The sequence below is a fragment of the Meriones unguiculatus genome, chromosome 18, assembly GCF_030254825.1.
Source record: "Meriones unguiculatus strain TT.TT164.6M chromosome 18, Bangor_MerUng_6.1, whole genome shotgun sequence".
NCBI lineage: Eukaryota > Metazoa > Chordata > Mammalia > Rodentia > Muridae > Meriones > Meriones unguiculatus.
In genome coordinates, this window is record NC_083365.1 from 9160589 (window position 1) to 9188471 (window position 27883).

The window sequence follows — 27883 nt, forward strand, 5'->3', positions numbered from 1 at the left end:
ATTTAAGTCTTCTTCTATTTATAACCAACTACTTATTAGGCTATGTCCATTGATTTCTAATAAATATTCTATGTAGGAAACTTTCACTCCAATTGGATTAAGTCGCTTCAGAGTTAGAATCTCCAGACTATACTGCATAAGGCTGGTGTAATAGGCAATAATATGGGCACATTTCTGTCCACTTTACATATTGGTAAACTGACAGTGATATTAAATTACCTGCCCAAGGTCCTGTAGATGCATGGATAAGTGAACCAGAGTTTGAACCCAGCAAATGTGACAGCACCACCGAGCCAAACAGCAAGACAGTCGTTCCTATAACCTAGTATTAGGGCTTTGGATCCGACCCTAGAAAGCCTTTGGTGGCTCTGGAATATGGATCTCTGGAAGACCAGAGAAATCATTAGAATTGAAGAGAAAGAGAAAGTGGGCTACAATGACATTTTCACAAAGACTCAACCCCGAGTCTCTCAGAAACTGGTGTGGATAGTTAAGTATGGCAATGCACCCGGCTTTTCTCACATACAGTGACTGTTGGCTGGGCACAGCCTTTCTCAGAAAGAAGATTAGAGGGAACACGTACAAGCTGTCCTTTTCAGCATCTTGAGAATCAGGCAGTAAGGTCTTTATCCGGAAAAGAACATCACAGCAGCACACCACAGCATTCACGCTATCATATGATACACTTTGTGTCAGTCCTAAGCTGATACAGTGCAGTGATCAACACACAGTTGTTTTGTCCCGAAGACTTCTAAGTAAGCTCACTAAAAGGGAGGCAAGCAAAAAGATGCTGAATGAGACAGCATCTCAGCACTGGTTAGTGAGCTTGGTGACCTGGCTTAGCAATGCCTGGGCATGCTGAGGATATCACAGGGGAACCTGGACCACTCTGCCACCTGACAGCTCCATCAGGCCAATGGGTGCCTGGATCTCTGCCACCAAGGCCCAGACAACCTCTCTCTAAATAATAGCCAAGCATTTAAATAAACAATAGATTTAAACTAGTGCTAAAATTAAAATACATACACCGTACTAAGCATTTAAAGGAGAAAGTACATTAACTATATTCCATAGGTTTTTTTTTCTTTTCAGAAGTTAAAAGCAGAAGGAGTACTTCCTAATTTATTCTGTGAGGACAACAATGCTTAAAACCCAGACAAGACAAAAGGCACTGCAAGAAAAGAAAACTACAGACCAACATCGCTTTTGCAGCTAAATATTAAAACTGCCAACAAAACACTAGCAAGTCAAATCCAAGAATATATAAAAAGTATTCAGCACTATCATCAAGTAAGTTTTCCTTGAGGTATGCAAACTATCTCAGCTGTCAAAAGCCTATTACATTAACAGCCTAAAAGAAGGAAAGATAACATCGTATTGCCATATGCAGTAAAAGCCTTTGAAGAAATCTGATTGCAATTCATGACAGAAAACTTGGGTAAAGGGAACTACCTTTGTTTGATGGAAAAAAAAATCTTGTAGGTACCAGCAAACTGGATGAGATGCTGGAAAACTTACCACTGAGGTTTGCTTAAAGGCAAGGACACCAAGTCTCACCACTAAGCTTCCAGCACTATGTCAGAAGTCGTTACTGAGAGAAGGAAATAGAAGATAGACAGAAAAGAAACAACAAAGCTGTTTATAGATGGCATGATTTTATTTAGAAAGGCCATGCCTTCCTTATTAATCAAAAGGCAAGTGGCATTTTGCATGAAAAACACAGTATAATTTACATCAGTGTCCCCCAAATAAAATTCAAAGCTATTGCAAAATGTGGACAAGATTTATATAAATAAAACTATAACATCTCAATGGATAAATCAACAAATTAAAAGAACAGATGCTTTGTATGCATAAGTATTTTAATATTTTACTTATTGCTACTTATTTTTATTTTTTAATATTAGTTACAGCTTATTAACTTTGTATCCCAGCTGTATCCAGATCTCTCATTCCCTCCCAATCCCACCCTCCTTCCCTCATCTCCTCCCTGCCCCTTTCCAACTCCACTGATAGGAAAGGACCTCCTCCCCTTCCATCTGACCCTGGTTTATCAGATATCTTCAGGACTGGCTGCAAAGTCCTCCTCTGTAGCTTGTCAGGGCTGCTCCTCCCTCGGGGGAGAGGGGGGTGGAGGTCAAAGAGCCCGCCATTGAGTTCATGTCAGAAATAGTCCCTGTTCCACTTATTAGGGTACCCACTTGGTTACTGAGATACCACGGGCTACATCTGAGCAGAGGTTCTAGGTTATATCCATACATGGTCCTTGGTTGGAGAGACAGTCTCATAAAAGACCCCTGTGCCCAGATATATTTGGTCCTTGTGGAGCTCCTGTCCTCTCCAGATCATATTAACTCCCTCTTCTTTCATATGATTCCCTGCACTCAGTCCAAGTTATGGTTATGAGTCTCAGTATCTGCTTTGATATACTGCTAGGTAGAGTCTTTCAGAGGCCCTTTGTGGTAGGCTCCTGACCTGTTACTTGTTTTCTCCTTCTTCCAATGTACATCCATTTGTCTTTCTAAGTGAGGATTGATCATCTTACCCCAGGTCCTCTTTCTTGCTTAGCTTCTTTAGGTATATAGATTTCAGTATGTTTATCATATCTTATAGGTCTATAAAAATGAGTATACACCACGTGTGTCTTTCTCCTTCTGCGATAAATCATTCAGAATGATCTTTTCTAGATCCCACCATTTGCTTTCAAATTTCATGATTTCCTTGTTTTTAACTGCTGAGTAGTATTCCATTGTGTAAAAACACCACAATTTCTTTATCTATTACTCCGTTGATGGACACCTGGGCTGTTTCCAGGTTCTGGCTATTACAAATAAAGTTGCTACAAACATGGTTGAGCAAATGTGCTTGTTGTATAGTTGAGCATGTTTTGGGTATATGCCTAGGAGTGGTATGGCTGGATCTTGAGGAAGCGCTATTCCTAGTTGTCTGAGAAAGCACCAGATTGATTTCCAAAGTGGTTGTACCAGTTTACATTCCCACCAGCAGTGGAGGAGGGTTCCCCTTTCTCCACAACCTCTCCAGCATGTATTGTCATTTGAGATTTTAATTTTAGCCATTTGATGGGTGTAAGGTGAAATCTCGGTCATTTTGATTTGCATCTCTCTGATGGCTAAGGACATTGAGCATCTTTTTAAGTGTTTCTCTGCCATTCCGTATTCCTCTACAGAGAGTTCTCCGTTTAGCTACATATACCATTTTTCAATCGGATTGCTTGATTTATTGCTTTTAAACTTCTTTAGTTCTTTATATATTCTGGATATTAGCCCTCTGTCAGATAAAGGGTTGGTGAAGATTCTTTCCCAATCTGTAGGCTGTCGTTTTGTTCTGACGACAGTGTCTTTTGCTTTACAGAAGCTTTTCAGTTTCATGAGGTCCCATTTATTGATTGTTGCTCTTAGAGCCTGTGCTGTTGGTGTTCTGTTCAGGAAGTTGTCTCCTGTGCCAATGAGTTCTAGGCAATTCCCCACTTTTTCTTCTAAATGGTTTAGTGTGTCTGTTTTTATGTTGAGGTCTTTGATCCACTTGGACTTTAGTTTTGTGTAGGGTGATAAATATGTATCTACATTCATTTTTCTTCATGTAGACATCCAGTTAGACCAGCACCATTTGTTGAAGATGCTGTCTTTTTTTCCATTGAATGATTTTGGCTTCTTTGTCAAAAATCAAGTATCCAGCAGTGTGTGGGTTTATTTCTGGGTCTTCTATTAGGTTCCATTGATCCTCCTTTGTGTTTCTATGACAATACCATGCAGTTTTTTTGTTTTGTTTTGTTTGGGTTTTTTTTTGTTTTGTTTTTTTGTGTTTTTACTATTCCTCCGTAGTACAGCTTGAGGTCAGGGATGGAGATACTTCCAGATGATCTGTTGTACAGGATCATTTTGTAAATTCTGGGATTTTTATTTCTCCATATGAAGCTGAGAATCTTTCTTTCAAGGTTTGTAAAGAATTGTGTTGGTATTCTGATGGGAATTGCTTTGACCTGTAGATTGCTTTTGGCAGGATGGCCATTTTCACCATGATAATCCTTTTCCACCATGATAATTAGCACGGGAGATCTTTCCTTCTTCTGATATCTTCTTCAATTTCTTTCTTCAGGGACTTGAAGTTTTCTTCAAACAGGTCTTTCACCTGCTTGGTAAAAGTCACCCCAAGGTACTTTATGTTATTAGTGGCTATTGTGAAGAGTGTTGTTTCCCTTATTTCTTTCTTGGCCTTTTTGTCTTGGTTATACAGGAAGTCTTCTGATTTTTTGGAGTTGATTTTGTATCCAGCCACTTTACTGAATGCGTTTATCAGCTGAAGGAGTTCTCTGGTTGAATTTTTGGGGTCACTCATGTATACTATCATATCATCTGTGAAAAGTGAAACTTTGACCTCTTCCTTTCCGATTTGTATCCCCTTGATCTCCTTTATTTGTTTTATTGCTTTAGCTAGGACATCAAGTACTATGTTGAAGAGATATGGAGAGAGTGGGCAGCCTTGCCTTGTCTCTGATTTCAGTCTGATTGATTTAAATTTCTCTCCATTGAGTTTGATGTTGGCTATAGGCTTGCTGTATATTGCCTTCACTATGTTTAGGTATGTGCCTTGTATCCCTGATCTCTCCAAGACTTTAAACATGAATGGGTGTTGGAATTTGTCAAATGCTTTTTAAGCATGTCAGGAGATGATCATGTGGTTTTTCTCCTTCAGTTTGTTTATATGGTGGATCACATTGATGGATTTCCGTATGTTGAACCACCCTTGCATGCCTGGGATGAAGCCTACTTGGTCATGGTGGATGATATCTTTGATGTGTTCTTGGATTCGGTTTGCAAGTATTTTATTGAGTATTTTTGCATCAATGTTCATAAGAAAGATAGGTCTGAAGTTCTCTTTTTTTGTTGGGTCGTTGTGTGGTTTAGGTATTAAGGAGAGTGTGGCTTCATAGAATGAGTTTGGTAATGTTTCTTCTGTTTCTATTTTGTGGAACAGCTTGAAAAGAATTGGAGTTAGCACTTCTTTGAAGGTCTGGTAGAATTCTGCCCTGAATCCATCTGGCCCAGGGCTTTTTTTTGGAAGGGAGACTGTTGACGACTGCTTCTATTTCTTTTAGGGATATAGGACTATTCAATTTTTCTACCTGATCTTGACTTAATTTTGGTAGATGGAATCTATCAAGAAAATTGTCCATTTCTTTTAGATTTTCAAATTTTGTGGCATATAGGCTTTTGTAGTAAGACCTAAAGATTGTTTGGATTTCCTCAGTGTCTGTAGTTATGTCCCCCTTTTCATTTCTGATTTTGCTGATTTGGATAGTTTCTCTCTGCCTTTTAGTTAGTTTGGCTAAGGGTTTGTCTATCTTGTTGATTTTCCCAAAGAACCAGCTATTGATTTCATTGATTCTTTGAATAGTTTTATTTGTTTCTAATTGATTGATTTCAGCCCTGAGTTTGATTATTTCTAGTGTCTGCTCCTCTTGGGTGTATTTGCTTCTTTTTTTCTAGGGCTTTCAATTGGGCCATTAAGTTGCTTGTATGAGATGTTACAAATTTCTTCTTAAAGGCACTTAGTGCTATGAATTTTCCTCTGAGCCCTGCTTCCATTGTGTTCCATAAATTAGGGTATGTTGTACCTTCATTTTTATTGAATTCTAGGAAGTCTTTAATTTCTTTCTTTATTCTTTCTTAACCCAGGTGTCATTGAGCAGCAAGTTGTTCAGTTTCCATGTGCTTGTAGCCTTTATTCTAATTCCATTGTTGTTGAGGTCCAGCTTTAGTCCATGGTGGTCAGATAGAATACAGGGGATTATTTCAATCTTCTTGTATCTGTTGAGGCTTTCTTTGTGACCAACTATATGGTCTATTTTAGAGAAGGTTCCATGAGGTGCTGAAAAGAAGGTAGACTCTTTTGTGTTTGGGTGAAAGTTCTGTAGACATCTCTTAGGTCCATTTGAGTTAGGGCCTCTTTAAATGTCTTTATTTCCCTATCTGGTTTCTGTGTAAATGATCTGTCCCTTGGTGAGAGTGGGATGTTGAAGTCTCCCACTATTAAGGAGTTGGGATCAATGTGTGATTTATATTTTAATAATGTTTCATTTATGCACATAGGCCTTCTTGTATTTGGAGCACAGATGTTCAGAATTGTGATGTCCTCTTGGTGGATTTTTCCTTTGATGAGAATGTAGTACCCCTCCTCATCTTTTTTGATTAGTTTTGGTTGAAAGTCTATTTTATTAGCTATTACATTACTACCCCAGCTTATTTTCTGGGTCCATTTGCTTGAAAAACTTTTTTCCATGCCTTTACTCTGAGGTAGTGTTTATCTTTGTTGCAGAGATGTGTTTCTTGGATGCAGCAGAATGTTGGATCCTGTTTCCACACTGTTAGTTTGTGTCTCTTTGTTGGAGAGTTGAATCCGTTGATGTTGGTAGATAACAGTGACCAATGAACGTTAGTTCCTTTTATTGTGGAGTTGGTGGTCTTACTGTGATTCATTGTTTGTTTTATTTTAATTTTTGTTGGAAAATTATCTGTATGCTATGTTTTCTTGGGTATAGTTGTTTTCGTTGGATTGGAGTTTTCCTTCTAGTATCTTTTGTAGGGCTGATTTGCTGTGTAGATATTGATTAAATTTAGTTTTGTCATGGAATATTTTGTTTTCTCCATCTATGTTTATTGAAAGCTTTGCAGGGTATAGTAGTCTAGATTGGCATCTGTGTTCCCTTAAAGTCTGCATGACCTCTACCCAGGCCCTTCTGGCCTTCATAGTTTCTGATGAGAAGTCTGGTGTGATTCTGGTAGCTCTACCTTTATATGTTACTTGGCCTTTTTCCCTTGCTGCTTTTAATATCTTTTCTTCGTTCTGTAGATTTAGTGTTTTGACTATGATGTGACGTGATGTTTTTCTTTTGTGGTCTAGGGTATTTTGTGTTCTGTAGGCCTCTTGTATGTTTATAGACATCTCTTTAGGTTGAGAAAATTTTCTTCTATGATTTTGTTTGATTTTGGGAACTTGGGACCCGGAATCTTTTTTTCATCAATTCCTATTATTCTTAGATTTTTGTCTTTTCATGGTGTCCTTGATTTCTTGGATATTTTGTGTTTGGGACTTTTCTGAGTTTATTTTTTTCTTTAAGAGAAGTATCAATTTCTGCGAGTGTATCTTCAGCACCAGAGATTCTCTCTTCTATCTCTTGTATTCTGTTGGTGATGCTTACCTTTGTGGTTCCTGATTTTTTTTCTCTAAGTTCTCCAGCTCCAGGGTTTTCTCAGTTTGTGTTTTCTTTATTGATTCTAATTCTGTTTTCATGCCTTGCACCATTTCCTTCATCTGTTTGAATGTTAATTCCTGTCTCTATATGATGGTCTCTATTTTTTTGTTTTTTTGTTTGTTTCTTCTCTACATGCCACTAATTATATCACTACTTGTGCCTCTATTTGTTTGACTATATTTGCCTGTGTTTCTTTGAGAATTTTGTTCATTTCCTCTTTCTTTGCCTCCACTTGGTTGACCAAATCTTTGAGATATTTGTTCATTTCCTGTATGATGTCCTGATATATGTTGGATGTGTTCTTTCACCAACCCCTGGCCATTTGCTTATCCACAACCTTCCCTGTTTGTTCCTGGATTCAGCAGTTCAGACTGATACTTTCTCTCTCTGACATCTGGAGAATTCTTCAGGAAGCTGAGAGAGGTCCTGTGGCCTCAGTGTGTGCATTGGTGCTTCAGCTGTACCTGTGGGAGGAAAGTCCGTGGGCACAGACAAACGCGAGCGATTGTGTGCATAGAAATGTGTGTGGAAGTGTGCCTCGAGGGAAAAAGTGATAGAGAATGTTGAACCATTGAGTGTGTGGGAAGGGCTCTGCCTTGCAGGCATCTAAGGGGTTACTTGTGCATGTGCTGTAGATGTAGCATGCGCTGGTGATAATGACAGCACAATTTCCTTATGCAAATTCTCTGCATACCTCAGTCGCCTACCATTGGTATTCGGCTCTGTCTGAGCTCCCGGAGTTATCCTCCTGAACTCCACTGTTGGACCAGCAGAGTAGGGGCTTCGACGTCCCAAGAATCCCTCAGTTTCCCACAATGGGTATGTGGGTGGGAGGGGTCTGATACCTGGCCACTAGTTTAGAAGGACCCTGGACCTGGGGCTCTGCAGGCTCTTGAGGGTGTACTCACTTTCAAGCAGGTCACATCAGCAAGGATCGGAGAATCCGGCTCCCTACTCTCAGGTTTGGACCTGTTTAGTTATATGCAGGAGGACTGATGAGCTCTGCCAGGTCAGTGCTGCCGCAGCCGCCAGGTTAGGAAGTCCAGCTGCAGCTGGAGGCTGGGATGGTGGTCCAGATGCCTTCTGGGAAGTCCTGAGGGCCCCCCACTGTAATCTTCAGACCTGGGAGGACCGACGCCTTGTGTGCCTAGTTTTTTTTGGCCGATCTACTGGACTTTGGTGGCTATATAGCCTACCATCTGCCACCGAGGCTTTGAGCAGGCCTCGGTGAGGCCTGAGTCAGTGGCTGGGAGAATGTGTGGAATCGGAATGGCCTCTCCCAGACCTGGGACACAGGGAGGATGGCACAGCAGATCGGGGACTACAAAAGCAGGTACAGCCAGCGCTGCGGAGGAGGGGCCAGGAGCCCGCCTCTGCGCAGTCCCCAGGCCATGAGCTCTGAGCTGAGAATCTCAGTGAGCCAGCTGTGCTGAGGAGGAGGGAGGCCTGAAAAGGGGGAGTGCAGGGAGATCAAACGCTCGTTTCTCTCCTTCCCCAAAGAAGTCCACGGGTGACCCAAGACCAAAGGTCTCACCTCCTGTGATATTCCTTCTGCTTCAGAAAGCCTCACCATCATTTCCCTGACTTCAGTCGTCCCGCCACTCACCAACTCCAGCGCTTCAGCTCCACTGCAACTCAGAAACTGTGCACGCTCATCGCCGCCACCTTAGATCTCTCAGTATTTTAATTTTTAAAACTAGGACTGACTGTTTGTAGCACTTACAAGACCCTGAGTCTGATCAGCAGGACACTGAGGAGTAAATGCTGGTGAGAATACCAAGCAACACGGATTTCTCATTCATTGCTGCTGAGAACTCAGAATGTCATAGTGTGGACACTAACAGTGACAGCTGGGCAGTTTATGAACTGGCAGTTTATGATAAGACCCACCAACCATGCTCTTTTTGTTTACCCAAAGGAGCTGAAAATTGCTGTCTGAAATTGTGGCATAAGTATGAAACACACTTTTACTTTATGTTTTTCCCCCTGTTTTCCAATAACGTCTTAAGGATTTAGCTCTCTTTGCTCTAATGATCCAGCCGATGAAGCAGATTGGAAGACTGTATCCCGGGGTATGGACATGGTTTGTGGTCTTTGCATGGAACTGGATTGTCTGCAGCTTGTTACTGCTGAGCACAAAGGCACACAGAACTCCAGCACCTCACACAAGCCCTCCTCCAGGCAAGCTTGTTCAGTGATGAGCTGGGGAGCACAGTTCTCAAGGCAGCCGGGCAGTCCATGAAGAGGCATTTCTGACTGTAAATAAAGGACCTTCATAGATGTGACTTCTCGAGTCACTGCTACTGTCCATGGGATCCGTGTCACTCTTGCTCTTAAGGTATCGCGTTACTGTGGGTTCAGCGAACGTCTTGGAGGAAGGCTATCATTAAGACATTCCCATGGACATCACAAATAAGATTCATTTTTAAAGACACACGAGAATTACAACCTTCTGCGGTAGACACTGTGATCCTTCTCCAGTGAAAGACTTGGAATGCACTCTTGGAAGTGTGATCACACCATTTCAGAACCTTCACACTGCATCTGCTGCAGAGAGCTCCCCAGACCCACACCACAGCCCTTCCTGGAGAAGGCTACCTGCAATGTTTGATCTAGGTGGGCCTCCCAAAGCCTGGCCATTTCAGGATCACTGGAGGCAATGCTGAGGGGCCACTGTGGCTCCTGGAGCTCACTGTAGGGTTGGTCAGCTCTGATTTTAGAATGAGATAAGTTCTGGCTCCTCTGCTCACATTACTGCTCTCTTTCCTTTTCAATTATAATGTTTGTTTCTTGGGAAATCCAAGATGTGGTTGAAATTAAGATGATTATAACACTCACAGAAAGCTAATTTCCTTTTGATAATTTTCCATGCAATTTCATATCTCAGTAGCCACCCATCGATGGGTGAGACTTTTCAAGATTCCCTGTGAAGACCTGAAGCTGAAACTAGTACCAAACCATATGTACACTGCTTTCTTCTATACATCCACACTTGTGACAAATTCTAACTTAGAAGTTAGGCAAGGTATCAATGATAAATGATGGTAAAATAGATCAATAAAACCAATATAATTTAATAAAACTTATGTGACTATAAGGTCTCTCTCGCTCTCAGAATAACTTCTTCACTGAAGTTGTTCTTCTTGTGATAATACCAGATGCTATAGCATCCATGTGAAGAGAGAACATGATGCAAATCATGGAGGCATCGGATGCAGCATTAGACTACGAGTGATGTTCTAGCGTGCCATCCTACCCAAGGGGCGGCCGTTGGGAAGGCACTGTGCAGTGTGGGTGTGCTAGACAAGGGTGATCACACACCTGTCGGATGGCAAACATTTCATCCGAATACTGAGAATTTATTAACTGTGGAACACTGACATTTTTCACTTAGATTTTCTCACTGTACTTTACTGTATGTAACTAGAACCATGCAATGTGAGCCTTTGAATGAGGCAGGGCAATGGGACTGTTGATTAGAATTGCCTTTAATTGATATTATAGCTGAGTCACTGTGGAGGAGAGTGAATCCTCCATAATGTTACATCCTTTGCATTTTCACATTTTTGTGCCAGGGCTTTCATCATGTAACAATAAAGAACAATTTAATTTCTGCTTCCAAAACAATTCTTTTCCCTATGTATCATGTAGGATCAATCCAAATCTCTCCACATTCTTAAACCGAGAGCCTAGGACTGAAGTTCTTTCTGTTCCCAAAATACTCGATAGTTGTTTCAAACATCTCTCACTTGTGTGCTCACTAAAAATTGAAGTTTTCTGCTTAAGGTATGAGCCCTGTAGAAACCAGTAACTTACTCATTGTGAAATAATACATGTAATACTTATGACTTGGATAACCTTAGTTATCTTAACAGCCACATCAATATATTGAGTTACACTGAACTCCTAAAGTTGTAATAGTAACTAAAAAGTGAAAAGAAATGGAGCAAAGTGCAGAGAAAGGCTTTCCTACAGAAGCATAAACAAATGAGTTGAGCAGACATTTCACACTAACAAATGAAAATATTCTCACCTTCATCAATCAACAGCGAAATGAAAATTTAAGTGTCATCGTAAGATAACAGAAGAGCTAAAGGGAAAAACAAACAGAAATATCACACACTTGCCTGGTTGAGCAACTGGAATTCTGAAGAGCAACTACAGTGGTGCAATTATTTCAGAGCGTCAGGTGACTGTGAGCTTTAAGGTCTAGAAATGCCAACCCAAAGCATCTCCATTAGAACACATACTCTGTGTTCACAGAAAGATGAATAGAAGAACTTGTCTGGTGCACTTACTAGACGCTACAGGCTAGCTAACAAATTACCCAGTGCCATGAGGGCCTACCCCTTCTGGAGTTATTGATCAGTGAGACCTCATAGACCTCCAAATATTCCAAAGTACTCTCATTGCTCCTGCCAGACCTTAATGGTAAGATTCTATTGCTGAACAGATTATGTACTCAAGTTACAAAACAAAGAAATCTGTTTGGCACTCACCAGTATGCTACATCCCTACTGCTAGCTTTTAGACTCAACAGTGCTGTGCATGGCAGCAGAGGAGAGGAGTATCTAGCGTCTTATCTAGTGGTGGGCCCTGCATGTACAGCAATGGCCAGCCTGTCAAGATATGCCTTCTGGAGCAATAGCGGCACACATTCTATGTGAACAAGCAAACATATTCTATTGGCTCTAAGACCCCCCACTCCACAAGATGGAACCCATACCTGGTACCATTATTGGGACCAAGAACACGTAGCTAGAAAGGTCACAGGCCATAGTGAGAAACCTACTATTAGCATTCTGCTAAGTAGATATAGTATTAAACAGATTCCTAATGACTTATCATTACACCCATAAATTAGTCCATCTCTCAATCCTCATCAGAGAAGCTTCTTTATGAAGTAGACGGTGATTAGCAAATATACATACAACTGGTCAAATTGAAAAAAAAAAATGAGACTATGGAGTGTTCAGCTATATATCATACCCCTTCATCCGGGACTCAAAAGAGGGGTGGGAATATTTTAATAGCCAAAGATAGTAAAGGACTGCAACAAAACAGTGTTTTCTGGATGTAGCAGGACAGTTACACATATGAACTCACAGTAGTCACAGCATGTATAAGACTTATGCAGTCACAAGACAGACAGAATCCCAGTGTGGAGGAGGAAGGTTGGTGTGAACTCTCACCCCCAGTTAAGAAGTGTTCAAAATACAATCATCCTCTGAAGGATGGCCCCATACTCAAGAATATTTAGACACTGCAAATTGACTCAGTGAGTTTAAAAACAAATGTAGAGAAAAACACAAAGTTGCGTGGGAAGGGTAGTGGATCTGGAAGAGTTGGGAGAGGGCTTTGAATACAATCAAAGACAGTAGGGGAGATGGGCCCCCCCATCAGTGGACTGGGCTGCAGCCGATACAAAATGAATAAATTGTAATAAATAAAAATATAAAGTAACTTTTATTCACGTGAGGTAATTGTCCTCTTGTAAGCTTACTACCTCCATCTGCTAAGCTAGGCCTCATCCTAGAAGCTTCTAAACTCTGTACTAATCTAGGCCTAGAATACTTTTCAGCCTCTGAGACCTACTGCTGAATAAGCTCACCCTTTCTAGCTCTTTCTGAACTCCGGCTGGCTGGTCAACACAGCTCTTCTGGCTCAAACTCCTCTCCAAGCTGACTGATTCAAACGGGCTTCTCTCAGCCTTTGAATTTCTGCTTGGCTTTGTACTAATTTCGGCAATATGCTTTCATCCTCTGGCTCCTTCTCACTCACTGGCTCATTCTATCTTTACCTGTGTCTAGCTTGTTCTCTCTTCAACCTGCAAAACTCTTCCTGGTAAGACTGCCTCTGAATTCCACACACTGAACTGCCATGAACTTAACTCCAGTGCCTCTCAACTCACCGGCCCAACCAAACTGCCTGAGCAGAACAGGACTGGCTAGAACACCGAGATCTGCAGGCCTCTTTCCCCTGAGTGATGGGGTTAAAGGCGTGTACCACCACACCTGGACCTAAGCTTTTCTTTACCTGAAACTTGCTATATATCAAGCTGGCCTTGAACTCAGAGATCTGCTTGCCTGTCTCCTGGGATTAAAGGGGTGTCTGTATTAAAGCCAGACCACACAGACCTAGACAGTCTTTGAACGCGATCTTGTGCCAGAGCATTGATGCTCTGAATTAAAATTCCTCTATGTTTTGGATCTCAGAACGCATATAACAATACAGGTATGGTCCTGCACATACATGAAACCCCAGCACTGAGCAGAGTCAGAGTTAGAGGAAGATAGCTGGCTTCCAGTCAAACCCCAAAATGGGAACTTTAAGTTGAGGGAGAAACAACCTTTCCTCAAAGGATCAGGACAGAGATGATAGAGGAAGACACCTAACTCTAGATACATGTGTGCCTACACGTAAGTATGTATATATTAAACACATGCCACAGTCATTCACTCACTCAGAGAGAGAGAGAGAGAGAGAGAGAGAGTGCTGAAATAAATAGAGGGCAGCTTTTAAAAAGCACATACTATATGATTCCAATAACAGAAAATCCAAAAGCAGGCATGACTGATTTATATAGAAATCAGAGTGCTCCCTGGGAGATGCTGGTTTGAGTAAGAAGAGCAAGAGGTTTTTCTGGAATGTTACTAATCCTATTTCTTGATCTGGGCCCTGGTTACACAGGTGTGCTCACACGGGAGAACACAGAGCTGTGCTCTTGATTGCCCATGGACTTCTCTGTAATGCCTTAATGGAAAGGATTACTTGAGAATGACCTTATAGGGTAAATATTTGCTGTTTAGTTGGATAGAGCCTAGATTATTTCAGAGAATGACTGATGTCTTAGGAGCACCAGCTGAACTGCTTGTGCTGCCTTCAGATAAATATTGATTTTATTAACAGTCAGATTATGGGAATGAACATAAGCATGAACAGAGGCCAGCGGCGGTGTGCAGTTCTAAGGAGGCGGTTTTCTGATTTTTGCACAGTTTTCGTGAGGCATAGCCAACACACGATAAACTAGCCATATTAACAATAGGTAATATGGGTATTTTGAGCATTAATTTCCAAAACTGTCAGCAAACAGAGAATCTGAAACATATAACACTTGCAAGAACTTCATCGTGCCAGTTTTTCCTTGTCATCTTAACATCTGTATTACTTTTGTTGGTCTCTCTCTCTCTCTCTCTCTCTCTCTCTCTCTCTCTCTCTCTGTGTGTGTGTGTGTGTGTGTGTGTGTGTGAGTGTGCGCATGAAGATGTGCTTGGATGGTCATGTACGCCATTGTTCGCATATGCAAGTCAGAGGACAACTGTGGGTTTCTTCCTTCCATCTTTACGTGGGTTCTGGGATAGAACACAGTTTACCAGACTTGCACAGCAAGTGCCTTTGCCTGTTGAGCCATCTCGCTGGCCCATTGCCTTGTCATTAGCATGCACATCCTCCATCTTCTCCACCTACAGATGAAGGTAGCAATGGTGTACGCCCTTCGTCTTCAAGTAATAGTTCGCAAGTAGTCAACCATCCGTGGAGCTATTCACACCTTGACAGACATTGGTTCCAGTTGTTTAACCACGCTTATTTGATAACCTTTGTATAAACGCATGATCTCCTTTCTCTTGGGTAAATTCCTGGGTGTAGGAAGGCTAGATTGTGGTTTGTTGTTGTTTTCTTTTTTTTGTTTTTGTTTTTTGCTTTTACTTGTTTGAAGGCAGTTTACCATCATTTCCCTCACAAAAATCTGCACTAAATGAAGTATATGAAATTTATACCTTAAGAAGAATCTACTGTTCCCACTTTGCCCTCTCAGATTCTACCTGATTATATTTTACAAAAATATTACATAATGAATTTGGTGTTTTGTTATTAATTTTTGCAGAAACTGCTGTGTAATGACTGGGTGTTCCAGAAGAAAATGGAAATATCTCCTTTGGAAAGAAATTTAAGTGCTCGTTCATCTTTCGGTTGCAAGTGTATCGTGACTGATTCAGCAGTTTCTACATTCTCTAGAAGGGTAAATTCCATTTCTTCCTCGTAGTGATTTTCTATTTTTTTTTCTAGAACTTTCATTTAAATGTTATTAAAAGTCATTATTTCCTCCTCTGAAGAGCTTTATTACCATTTTCTGAATAAAGCTGAAAGTAGCAATTTTCAAAGAAAGGAAGGAAGGAACGAAGGAATGAATGAAGGAAGGAGGGAGGAAGGAAGGAAGGAAAAACCGAACAATTACAAATGTGTTCTATCAGTAAGATTGGTCATGTAATGTGATGGTCACGCGACTGATCAAGTTTTAGTGCCCATCCTCTCACTAGATGGCAACAGACATAGCGACTCTGGGAAACAAGGTGCTGTACCCCACACCGGAGAGCCAGATCACCTTGCCCACCAAACAGAGGGCCCTGGCAACAACACACACACAGTCCTGGTATCCTATGGTCACACGCATAGCCTGCTCCACGGACAGACCCATTGCAGAGTTCATACAGTGAGACACTCTGTTCTCTGCAGCACTGACTCATAATGATGTCGGGTGGAAACGGAGGATGAAGAGATGAGGATGAGACTGATGAAAGCAGTCTGTGTGCTGGAAGACACTGAGGTCCTCCAACTGGGGCAAAGGCTTAAGATCCGAATAGCAGGTGGCCGTCAGCAGAGCGGTGAAAGAGAGAGCTGAAAGGAAAATTACACAGGGCAGATCCAGCTCATACAACATTTTCATGCAAATGAACCAAGTTAAAACCAACAGTGATGATGATCCTTATTGGAAAAATGTTATGCAAAATTGGCATAAGAATGTCCTTTATCTCACTGAAGAGGAAGCAATTCTGGTCCTAACCGTGAATAAACCCTTTGTCTGCTGTCTAGACCACAACCAATCCCTTTTGACAGTTTCCTGATATGATTTACGTACTATAAAATCCATTCAGGTAAGTGCAATTCAATGATTTTAGTACTTTCCGTTGTGCAAGCTTGAGTTTATGCATATAGGCAATCTTTAATTCAGGAAGAGTAGAGGGCTGAGAAAATAGCAAGCCTTTTGGTTTGGGTTTGGGTAACTGTTTCCCTGTACCCTGAATGCCATGCGTTAAAAGTTCAGTCCTTGGGGTTGTGCAAGTGGGAAGGAGTGCCACCTTAAAGAGGAGAGGCTGCATGCATTGAAAATGTGCCCTTCCGGGACACTGGTCCCCTTCCTCAGCCTTACTTCCTGGCCCCGACCCAAATAGTTTGCTCTGCTGTGACATCTCTGCCATTGCCAGGCAGCATGTCCACCAGAGCACAGTGCTGTCACTACACTTGCTCTGAGACCAGAACTTCCAAAATGCTAACAAAAGAAGCCTTCTTCCTCTGAAGTTTATTGTCTCAGGTACTTCATCACTCTGATGGGTGAACATAGCTTCATTTGAAGGGGAGCTGCTACGACATATAGCTTCTATTCTTTTCTCGTAAAAGTCTGCATTTTCAATTCAGGATTTTCTCCACCACTATCTTGTTCCAGGCTCCCAGCAAGCCCCTTCTCTCCCACTTCATTACAGAGTAATCATTGTGGCCTGATGGTAGCAGAGCACCCTTTTGCATCTGGGGTAATTAGAGGAAGGGGTGACTGCCTTAGATAATCCATCTGATCAATAGTTCATCAATCATTTGGATTATCAACTTTACAACTAGCTTTTTTCTCCATTCCCTATGGGCCTCTGACATGGTTTCATCTGGACTTGGTTAGGAAGGATGTCCAATAGTCTACAACAGACTCATTGCCACTAGAATTCCCACAAGTTCCTTTTAAAATATCTGCTCCCTTGAAGCAGGTTATGTATGTGACCATAGGATACCAGTTTTCAGATTCTAGGACTTGTCATAAAAGGATTTAAAAATGGACACAAAAGGGAATAATTTCTTGGAGCTGAGGAAAGAAAGCAACAATGGGAATGACTCTGGAACCTCAGAAGCTGCTAAGAAGAAAGAAACTGACAGTGAGGAGGGTGGGAGAGCCACATTGTATGAGTTGGAAATCAGAAGTGGGTGGATTCAGCAGCAAAAGTCTGAACAACTCTACGAAGGGATGGGATCTGGGGAATGTGAGTGTGTATCTCACTGAAGGGGTGGAATCTGGGGAATGTGAGTGTGTATCTCACTGAAGGGGTGGGATCTGGGGAATGTGAGTGTGTATCTCACTGAAGGGGTGGGATCTGGGGAATGTGAGTGTGTATCTCACTGAAGGGGTGGGATCTGGGGTGTGTGAGGAGTGTGTATCTCACTGAATCTGGGGAATGTGAGTGTGTATCTCACTGAAGTGGGGATCTGGGGAGTGTGAGTGTGTATCTCACTGAAGGGGTGGGATCTGGGGAATGTGAGCAGTGTGTATCCCACTGAATCTGGGGAGTGTGAGTGTGTATCTCACTGAAGTGGGGATCTGGGGAGTGTGAGTGTGTATCTCACTGAAGTGGGGATCTGGGGAGTGTGAGTGTGTATCTCACTGAAGTGGGGATCTGGGGAGTGTGAGTGTGTATCTCACTGAATCTGGGGAGTGTGAGTGTGTATCTCACTGAAGTGGCCACGGCTCCACCTGGCTCTTTACTTCGCCACATTTGTCCTGTTCCTCTTCATCTCCTGGCTTAGGCTACTCTTCTCTAGGCTGTAAAGCAGAGCTTCCTCTCCAGGACAGAAGGTGCAAACGCGGGAAGCACCTGCTGCTTTACGTTAGTGAAGGAGGTTAGCAGTCGTCTATGCTCACTTGTACAGGGCAGAACCGACCACAGACAATACCCCTGTGCCAAGGACACCAGCATACCGGTATTCGTGTCTCAGTTAGTGCCTCAGCCACAGAGGGTCCCAAGTAGACCTTTTCCATTCCCTTGCTGTCTAACTTTCTCAGCTAGGTCTACAGAAACAAACAAACAAACAAACAAACAAACAGGCAACAAGGTAAATGGAGGCTGATGCAGCCATAGACCTGTTTCAGGAGGACATCATGTGGCCACTCAAGCAGGGAAAAGCAAGACCACCTCAAACTGACTGATCCTGAAGACCATTACCTGGCTTTTTCTTATTTTATTGACATATCCAAATCATCAGCCATGTATCTGATCATTTATCTGATGACATGATATCTGAAAACTATGAAAGGACTCATGAACTGCCTTCTATTAATGCTTGCTTATAGGCTGTCCAAGCTCTGGGGAACTATGCTTTCTTGAGACGCCTATTGAGGTAATGACCCCCGTAAACTGACATGTGTGAATGGTTGGCCCATAGTGATGGCATTATGAGGAGGTATACCCTTGCTGGAGTAGGTGCGTCCTTGTGGGAGGAAGTGTGCAGCCATGAGGGAGGGCTTGAGGTCTTCTATGCTCAGGCTATAAAGTGTAGAATATAGTCTCCTTTTGCTGCCTGCAGATCAAGAGGTAGAACTCTTGGCTCCTCCAGAACTATGTCTGCCTGCACACTGGCTTGAGGAGAATGGACGAACCCTCTGAAACTCTAGGCCATCCTGTTAAATGTTTTCCTCAATAAGAGTTGCCTAGGTCGTGGTATCTCTCTGCAGCATTAAAACCCTAAGACATCTATACTCCTTCTTGAGAATGAATTTTCACTTTGTAATAAAGCTTCCTTCATTACATTCTTTCTGTTAGTACATTCTTTCTCCGACAGCAATAAGAACCTGAAAACACTGATTAGAGGTTTCTGTCTATCTGTACGTTCTATATCTGAGATCTGACAAGAACTGACCCAGGTTCAGTTACCAACACCCAAATCAGGTGGTTCACAACAACCCATAACTCCAATTTCGGGATCTAACACCATCTTCTGGCTGCCATGGGCACCAGCAAACACAGTACTTAGACAGACAAGCAGGTACACACACATACATGTAAATAAAAACAAAATCACAAAGAATACGAGTAACTTAATGGTGTATCTTCAGGCTTTGGAAAAACAAAAACAAACCAAACTTCCAAACAGAATAGACACAGAGAGATAATAAAAATTAAGGCAGAAATTAAAGAAATAGAAACAATAAAGAAATTCAAACAAGCAATGAAATGACAAAATGATTCTTTTAAAAGATAAACAACATTGATGGACCCTTATGAACCCTTTTATGTTTAACATAAAAACCTGCTAAAAGCGTCATGAGGTAGCCTGGAGGAGCTATTTAAGGAACCATAGGAAATGGAATTAAACCCAGTCTCAGGACACCTGACTGCAGGGTTTGCTCCAGGGTAAATCTAGACTCCAGCTACAATACGGTTTCATCGAAACAGGGGATATAAGGTACTCGATTAGGACAGGAAGGCAGTGGAGGCCTGCTTGAGACCTTAGCTTTCCAGGACTGATTAACAGTAACATACAGACAGGGGAAGAAGTGCTGGATAATTAGCAGGTGCTTCACTTAGGAGAGGGCAAGAAGCAAGGAATGGGGCTGGGAGAGGGAGGGAAAAGAAGGGACGCATTAGAATCCACGCCTGTGTTCACAGACCACATGCCTATACTTGGTGACAATTATATTAAAAAATATATTTTTGTCCTAAGGTCATATGGAAAGTAAGGGACCGCTTTTAAAAGTCATGCGCGTCTTGTTAAGGACAGTGATAATTTGTGAACCTCGAGTCACAGCTGCTCCATCCCTCCCTCCCTGGCGCAGCGCTGCAGCAGCTTCGCTGAAGTTCCAGGGAAGGGTCACAGTGTTTCCCCATCAGGAGAAGCGTCCCGGCATTGCAGGTTCCTCGAGGCTCCAACTGCAGAGGCTGCCCAGGTAGCTCTCGCCGCACAGAGGGCGGGCGCTCCTGTCTTCCCCCAGTCTCAGGGTTCACTCCTCCAGGAGCAGCAGAGAGACACCTAGCCAGGCCCCAGTCCTCCCAGCCCATTCACACGTCCCGCTGTGTGTGCAGAGCAGAGACATTTCCACACCGGAGAAGCAAGCCAAAGGCTTTCTTCGTTGTCAGTCAGGAGTGTCAGTCTCTGACAAGAGCTCCATTGTCTGTGCCTCCTGCTTTGAAGCCCACAGACTATAAGGTTCTGTCCAAAGGAGCTGACTGTATTTGAGCCACAGTGTAGGAAAGTTCATGCTCAGAAGCACTCTCAAAACATTCTTATTGGAAGCTTACAGCATTTGGCATTACAGTCCTGAGAGGACCCTGGTAGCTCCGTGAAAAGAACAAGCTTCATGCACTTGGATGTAATGCATTGCACCCAAGACTTTAAAACTGTAATGCATCAAGAAACATTATGAAGAAAGAGAGAAGACTATCTTCACACTGGCAAAAGGTGTCTGCAAACTATGAGCCTGAAAAGGATCTGGTATCCAAACTATAACAAAAATTTACAGCCCAATAATAACAACAGAGTACAGTCTTTAAAGACGGGCAACTGTCTTAAAGGGCGTGTCCACAGAACATATACACTTGGCAATGAAGGACATGAAAAAATAGTCAAGGCTACTAGTATCAGGGAGTCATAGATCTAACCCCCAATGGGACCACTTCATACCCACAAGAATAGATAATAAATCCAAACATAAAATATAGCAAGTACTGAGGATGTGGAGAAAGGGGGGCCCTCACATATTGTCGAGAGGCATGTAAAAATGGCATGCCCCCTTTAAAAACAACTTAGTGATTCTTCATGGAGTTAAACATAGGATTACATGGCAACAGCAATTCTACTGGGATTTGAAAGAATTGAAAACAGGTGATCAAATGAAAATTTGCATATGAGTATTCAAAACCACACTATCCACTATAGTCTAGAAATAAAACCCAGCAAAAGCCTGTTGACTGATGACTGGATAAGCAAATATAATATTTATACAATGGAATATTATTCAGGCAGTAGGCAATAGAAGGTATATAATGCTGCAACATGAACAAGCCTTGATACAAAAGGTCACCTATTAGCTAACCATTTAATGTGGGACTTCCAGAATTAAGGGATATTTGCCGTGTAAGAGAAGCCAGACACAAAAGGTCACATATTTGCTGAGATCAGAAGGAAAATGAGAGAATCTTAGGCAACTTGCTTTGTCTCCAAAATTAGACACCTGGGCTTCACATAAAACTACATAACATGATGTCCTTGTTCACTGCTGAGTAGTATTCCGTTGTTTAAATGTACCACAGTTTCTGTACCCGTCCCTCAGCTGAGGGACATCCGGGCTGTTTCCAGCTTCTGGCTATTACAAATAGAGCTGCTACAAACATGGTTGAGCAAATGTCCTTGCTGTGTACTTGAGCATATTTGGATATATGTCTAGGAGTGGGATAGCTGGATCCTGGGACAGTACTATTCCTGATTTTCTGAGAAAGTTTCAGATTGATTTTCAAAGTGGTTGTACAAGTTTATATTCCCACCAGCAATGAAGAAGGGTTCCTCTTTCTCCACACCCTCTCCAGCATGTATTATCACTTTTTTTTTAACCTTAGCCATTCTGATGAGACTCATAGCAAAACTTTGGGCAAAACACATGGAATTTTATGAAAGAAGGGGGATATAAAAAGACCTGGAGGGGACAGGAGCTCCAAAAGGAGACCAATAGAGAAAAAAAAAAAAACTGAGCCCTGGGGGCCCTAAAGAGGATGATAACCCAACAAAGGAAAATTCATGGAGAGGACCTAAAACCCTGGCTCAGATGTAGCCCATAGACTCAGTCTCCCTAGTAAGAGCAGCAGGAGATTTCTCTGGCATGAACTCAGTGGCAGGCTCTCTGATTACCTCCCCCTAATGAGGATGCATCCTTGCCAGGCCTCAGAGAAAGACAATGCTGCCAGTACTGATGAGACCTGATAGGCCAGGGTCAGATAGAAGTGGAGGACCTCCCCAATCAGTGGACTAGAGGAAGGGCATAGGGGGAGAAGAAGGAGGATGGGTAGGATTGGGAGGAGACAAGGAAGGGGGCCACAGCTGAAATACAAACTAAATAAATTGTAATAAATGATGATGATAATAATAATAATGATAATTATAACTAAAAAAACTATATTCCAAAAGTAGTTTTTGTCATTCTGTAAATGAACACATTACCATAACATCTGGATTTTCTTAATTCAGCAGCAAACCTAAGATTGCCTCATTCTCAGATTCCATTTTATGTTCTCAACCTCAAAGAGACATTTGCAGGGTGGGCAGATTCAGAATCATGGCTCTCATCCACTGTGATGAGATCATGAGTCTCTTTCCTCATGTGGGATCACTTTCTTTCCTGCAAGTGCTTCAATATTTCTTACATGACAGAGTATGGGGGATACATAATAGGTAACTGGTAGCTGATAGATAGATAGATAGATAGATAGATAGATAGATAGATAGATAGATAGATTCATACATACATAGATGATAGACATAGATACATAGATACACAGATGAAAGATCAAGAATAGACACATTAGTAAGCACTAAAACAACAAAGCCTACAACTTACTAAACAAGGACTGAGCTCCTCCCCTCAATACTTGTCCTCAATCCCAAATGACTTGAATCTAAAAGGAATAAGGGGTTCTGGCTTATTCAAGTGAGAAGGCATCACTGAAGACTGGTTTGTGCACTGACAGCTGAGAAAAACACAGGAGGAAGATAGAATGGGCAACTCATCTGTGGGCCAGGCAACTCGTCTGAGCTTGACCAGAGAAGTCATTTCATCGATTCCATTTTCATGAGGCTGCTCCCACGGGCTGCAGATCCTTCAGCCCAGCGGCAAGCCTGGTACAAAAATAGGTCTGAAGTCAGGCAAAGGAGTCCATTTGCCTCTATTTCATGCCTGGATTTTAAAAACCTCACCCAAAAGGTCGTCTTTGGTCAACAAAGAATGCTCACTCCTGCTGCTGCCCAGGAAAGTGACCTTGTTTATATTTGTGCCGGAGCCGTGGAAAGAGCTAGTCCCTTCCCTGTCTTTGCTTTTCAGAGGCTGGCTGATGCCTACCAGGCTCCACAATAGCTCTCAGTTCCAACCCGTTAGTTCTGAGACAACTTTACAAGCCACATGCAGAAGCCAGACAAGAACCACCCAAGTCTCCCCCTGACTCTGTGGACAAAAGAGAATAGACTCATCTCAGTGGGTGAGGAGGAAAAAAAATCACATGAACTCAGACTGCCCAAATGATCCCAAACAATCCAGGGCATCCAGACCACCTGAAGCCAGGGAGCGTTGGCAACACTGGTTACCCAGGAGATACTGGCAAGGGTGAGGGGGCAAGGTCGGGGGTGGGGGACTCGCAGAGCTTGGAAGCAGGGCCTTGGCCATCCATCCAAGGCACACCAGCTCCACACGCTCACCATCGTGGTGCATTGTCCTGGGCTGAATGCACACAGCTCAGGGGACTTTTCATCGGCTCTTAAATCCACTGCTGCTCAAGCATGAAATATCTTTGGATTCCATTAAAAAAAATAATAAATGTGCTAACAAGCTGTTAAACCACACTTTACAACAAACGCATCAAACTGATGACTTAGCTTCAAAAATATGAACTCACTGAAATAATAAAGGCTTTGTAGAGCTTGGATAAATGAAGTGACTACCTCACAGTGAGGGAAGTCTGCGAGGCACATCACTATGTAATCAAAAAAATAAGTCTCCGGTCCTCAGAGAGCTTTGCTTCCCAACAATCCTGAGCCCAAAGGCTTTGGACGGGAGGAAAAACAACACAGGTACCAAAAAAGACGCAGGCGGGGCCGGGAGAAAGAAAGAAATCCAGTCAGCGCTTTGATTAACAAGACGTCTTACTGCACTTAAGTACAAACAGCTGCCCAGACTCCAACAGCCGAGCCTGATTCTAAACACTGCACTGTTTACATAACCCAGACTTAATCAAGCGACCATAGAATCCTCCAATTTAAAGTATCCCTAAGAGTTTCAGTGTAATGTTGGTTTTCTCACAAGCTGGTCCGTCAACAAGCTGTTTGAAAATGCCAGTGGCTGCCACTCAGCCCCGGAGCTTGCTGCACTGCCTGGGCACTTACACGGCAGGGAGGGTTAGGTAGGGGGACACTTGGAGGCCCTGGGTCATGAAGTGTTTCCTGTCCTTCTGTTGGCATCCTTCACAGTCTCTGCTTATTAAGTCCAAAGTCCAGACTGCCTCTATAGGAGAGTTGGGTTTGACCAGGCCTATTTTAGTGACATTAGTACAAGCGAGGCATATGTTTCTCTGTTAGAAATTCGACAAGTACAGGGGGAACATGCCACATGTCCAAAAGGACGAATAAAGGTAAGAAAAGGAATCGGTCATGATAAGGATATTAGAATAAGGAAAGGTGCTAGTGAGCTCTGAGTGAGGCCGCGAAGTCGGACAGCCACAGACCCTGTAACGGGGGACAGCTGCTCCCTATTGGAGGAGACTCAGTGTGGCTGTAAAATCTAAAGCTTTGAGGTCAGGGTGCCAGCTGCCAAGAACCCAGAAGAGAGTATAAGTCAGCACCTCAAATGAGGGAGAAGGCAAAGGCAAGGCACCGGAAGATTCCAAGACTGAGCTGAGAGGAAGGGGCCAACATAGCCTCATGGTAGGATGATAAAGTAATGAGATGAAAGTGCCCCAGCTCACTGAGTCTCCACATGAGGTCATGAGCCCTAGAAAGTTGTCTGACATGCTGGACTGTGCTAGGTCAACAATAAATATTTTGGGGTTAAGCAATTGAAAATCCCCCTTCTCTCCCTATCTCTGTCTGTCTTCTCTCTCTCTCTCTCTCTCTCTCTCTCTCTCTCTCTCTCTCTCTCTCTCTCCCAGGTTGCTTTATATAATAAGCCTTGGCTGACCTGGAACTCGCCTCGTAGACCAGGCTGGCCATGAACTCACAGAGATCTTCCTGCCTTTGGCTCCTTAGTGGTGGGATTGAATGTGAGCACCACAATGTCTGGCTATAACCAGAATTTTTATCTTGAAATATGATTCTTAGAGACAATAAATAGATGGGTTCTGTGTTTTTTTTAAATATATTATATTCTTCTAGTCTGTGACTCTTGACTGGGAAATTCAGGGTTGAATCCATTAATATTTAGAGTTATTGAAATGTTTGTGTTGATACCTGTACTGTCATTTTCTTGATTTTATCTGTTTTGTATCTCTCTATTCCTCATTCTCTTTCCCTAGAGTTCTAACATGATTTATTCTTTCCTATGACTTCATTGATGTGTTTCTTTTTCTCTGAGTACAAAGCATTTCAAGATTTCTTCAAGTATCTTTTTCATTGTTGGCCTGTGTGTGAGAGAGACAGAAATTTTTTCTTTTTTTTTTTTTTTCTTAAATTTGCTGGGTAAAATAATCTGGGCTGGAAGGTATTATCTGTGGAGATTTAAATGCACAGATCCAAGCCATCCTGGCATTTGACATTTCTGTTGAAGACCCACGGTTATTCCATTGGCCCCACCTTCATAGGAGGTGTTTCTTTCTTGTAGACTTCAATACACCTTATTTCTTCTGTACATTTAGTGTCCAGAACAGTGTAACTGTAGGACGGTATGTGGAGCTCCTTTTCTTAGTTTGTCTGTTTGGCACTCTAACTACTTCCTACAAGTGTATGGCCATCTCTATCCCCATGTTCTGGAAGAGTTCTGCCTGGTTTTATTGAGATGTTCCCAATGCTTTAGCATGAAATGCTTTTCTATCTTTTATACCTGTGACTTTCATACTGTCTTGTGGATCTTGTATGCTTTGTTCTTACCTTCTTCCTAATTTACTTTTCTTTTTGCTAAAATGTTCTGATGACTTTACCCTTTCTTCAAGCCTTGTTATTCTGTTCTTCTCTTGATCTTCTCTATTGATAAGACATTCCATGGAGAGTTTTATTTAATTTATTGAACTTTCATTTTCAGCATATAATGGCTAGTTTTGTGCCAACTTGACACAAGCTAAAATTATCTGAAAGGACAGAACCTCAGTTGAGAAAATGCCTCCATAAGATCCAGCTATAGGACATTTTCTTAATTAGCAATTGATGAGGGAGGACCCATCCCATTGGGAGTGGTGCCAACCCTGGATTGGTGGACTTGGGTTCTATACAAAAGCAGGCTGAGCAAGCCATGAGGAGAAGGCTAGTAAGCAGCAGCTCTCTGTGGTCTCTGCATCAGCTCCTGCCTCCAGATTCCTGCCCTCAGTGCTTTTGATGATGAGCTGTCATATGGAACTGTGAGTGAAATAAACCCTTTCCTCCCCACATTGCTGTTGTTTGTGGTGCTTCTTCACAGCAATACTAACCCTAACTAAGACAGCATAATTTCAGTTAGTTTTATCAGGATTTCTCTTTATTAACTTCCATTTTCATATTCTATATTGACTTCCTTGTTTCACTCAGCTGTTATTTGTGATCTCTTGGTATTTACTCGGGAGTTTATATCCTCCTTGATTGCTTTAAGCATATTTATAGGCATTACTTTGAAATCCTTGTCTGGGATATAATTTAATTCATTCCCAAATGAGGCTGTTACTGTATGCTTAATGATTTTTAGAAGAGCTACATTGCCCTCATTCATCAGGTTTTTGTTTGTTTGTTTGTTTGTTTGGTTTGGTTTTTGTTGTTGTTGTTTTGGCATTGGAATTTGTCCATTTCTGCTAGATATGGAGGTCAGTATTTAGACTTTTAGTCCACATATTTGAACTCCTGAGTCAATTCTCAAGTACCTTCCTAATGCTGTGACCTTTCAACACAGTTCCTTATGTTGTGATGACTCAACCATAAAATTATTTTTGTTGCTACTTCATAACTGTAATCTTGCTACTGTTATGAACCATAATGTAAATATATGTTTTCTGGCAGTCTTGCTGAACCTTGTGCAAGGAGCATCTGACTCCAAAGAGGTCACAATCCACAGGTTGAGAACCACTACTCTAATACTTCCTTGAGAGTTTAATGGTATCTGCAAAATTATTGCTATCAAAGGGTAGGCCTACTGTGAAATCACAGTAATTTAAAAAATTACTGCTTAAAACCTAATGCTTTTAGAGAATAAAGAAACACTGATGAGACAATGACCCAAGACATTGTGCATTATTGTATGCACAATAGAAAGAGAAAAAAAAGCATAAGACTAGTGATTATTACCGGGATGGTAGAATAAAAATAGAGGAGAATAAAGTGAGTAGAAGATGGGACAAGAAGTGGAGGAAATGAGGCAGCTGTGGCTAGAAGTGGATGAAGAAGAAAGGTAAAATGAAGAAGAAAAGTAAAAACATGCAGTCAGACAACACAACACAGCCCCAGCTCTCAAGTAGCATAAACTGCACTCTCACAGTTCCAGGCTTATTGGGAGATCCTAACAAACGGAAAGTGGTAAGAGAAAGAACAGAGGGACCAAAAGAAAGGAGAAGAGAAGAGAAAGGAGAGAAAGAACAACAGAAGGAAAGAATGAAGGAAAGAAAGAAAGAAAGAAAGAAAGAAAGAAAGAAAGAAAGAAAGAAAGAAAGAAAGAAAGAAAGAAAGAAGTGTAAGCAGAGGTGGCTCACTAATTTACATCAGATATTAAATAAAGAGGGTAGAACTGATCATGACGGATTTCTGAATGAAGTTCCTTGTCTGTTGTTTCCAAGCATTTCTTTCCAGGCTCTCAGACCCACCGTGGCCTTCATAAATCAGGTCGTATTGGTGGCAGTTACCCTCTGCGAAGTCAGCTGGAGATCACCCTGA